Source organism: Chrysochloris asiatica, unplaced genomic scaffold, assembly GCF_000296735.1.
Source record: "Chrysochloris asiatica unplaced genomic scaffold, ChrAsi1.0 scaffold00049, whole genome shotgun sequence".
Classification (NCBI taxonomy): Eukaryota; Metazoa; Chordata; class Mammalia; order Afrosoricida; family Chrysochloridae; genus Chrysochloris; species Chrysochloris asiatica.
In genome coordinates, this window is record NW_006408567.1 from 10538302 (window position 1) to 10540013 (window position 1712).

A 1712-nucleotide genomic window follows, 5' to 3' on the forward strand; every position below is an offset into this window, starting at 1 on the left:
AACAACAACAACAAGAGTGATTACATCTAGGATTAGGAAAGTGAGAACTTCCCTTTTTCCTCTTTGGTGGAGTATATTGGAAGAAGTTGAGGAAGGGGCAGGCCATAGATATTGAACTATTTGGAAATTCCCAGATACAGAAATCACAAATCCTAGAGTACAGATTCTCCACATCTGAGTGGCATTCAGACATGAAAGTGCCCATGTTCTATTGTTTTTTACTTTGGCAGACAAACCATAATCCCTCTTCCAAACAGAACAAAGAAGAGGAATTTCCTCCAATTACTGGAATTGTCATAGCATAGTGATTACAAATCGGGTTACAAACCTTAAGGTCAGCAGTTCAAAATGACCAGTTGTTCTGTGGGAGAAAGATGAGGTTTTCTGCTCCTGTAAAGATTTACAGCTTCAGAAACCCTGTACAGGGCCGCTATGAGTCGGAACCAACTCCACAGTACATAACCAACATCACTACCATTCCCTATATAATTATATGTGTATAAGGAGTTATTCTCCCTGAAGCATGAAAAGTTGGGTTGAAAGCCTTTGGTGTTGGACTCAATTGAAATCTACCATGCAAATGAAAATGATTGGGTGGGGCTTAATGGCAGATTAGGGAGAAGTCTAGTGCAAACCTCTGCCAACAATAACACAGAATACCGGATGAAGCAAGTTCAGGGAATGGTCCCAGAACTCTGAACTACATATAAAGGAATATTTAGAAAGTTTGAAAGCTTATAGCCAATGGAATTTGTAGTGGAAGCAAGGCAACTGATGTTTTCTGATCAGCCTGTCCCAGTGGCTCCCAGAGCGACCATCTTAGGTGAGATGGAGCAGGTGAAGGAACAGAGCAGTGCTCCCACTGTGAACATCTGACACCTCCTCAGAGATAAAGGTGTGTATATTCTTTTTTTTTTTTTTTTCTTGTCTCTGTTCATTGGTCTTTCTCTGTCTGCACACAGACTCTGGTGACTAGAAGAGGTGCCTGAGTAAGTGGACACCCCACCTCCACCCCCAGAGGGTTCTACTACGCATGCACTCAGATCTGCTTAGCAGTATCTAAGGGGAAAGGTTCTGCTTAAAACCAAACAGCAGCACAAAACAGATACAGCTAACCCTGAACTGTTTATCGCTAGGAAAAAGGCCTGAATGGGGGTTGTGGAGTTGGAGAAAAACAGACTAAAAAGGAAACAGGCTGAAAATTAAATCCTGAGTTACGTCATATTGACCAACAGTGACATCTTGAGATTTCTCAGGTGACCTTGAAAATAAGAAGCCAAGAGAGGGACATTAAAGGCATACTCATATTTTGCTACAGAATGTTTTTATTTTCTCTTTTCTGTGATTATAGACTATAGTATCCAGTCTGGGCTTTTTGCTGTTACTGTTTTGTTTTTGGTCTTCTTTCAACTTTAGGGGGTTCTTTCTTTCCCTACATTACCAAAGAAGAGATAACAATTGAGGCCATAAAATCCCACCATCCAGGCAAGAGACAGTACCAGCTGCTATACACCAGATAGGCAGCCAACACCTGCAACAGTTATTCTGAGTTGTGCCGGGGTCTGGCCCCGACATAGTTGTCACGAGTTTTTGGTTCACGAGGAGGGGAGATCCAGCGGCGACAGGGATAGCGAAAGAATACACAGACAAACAGAAGAAGGGAGACAATGAGGCACCCCAAAGCCAGGGTGGATACATCACTGGTGGGCAGG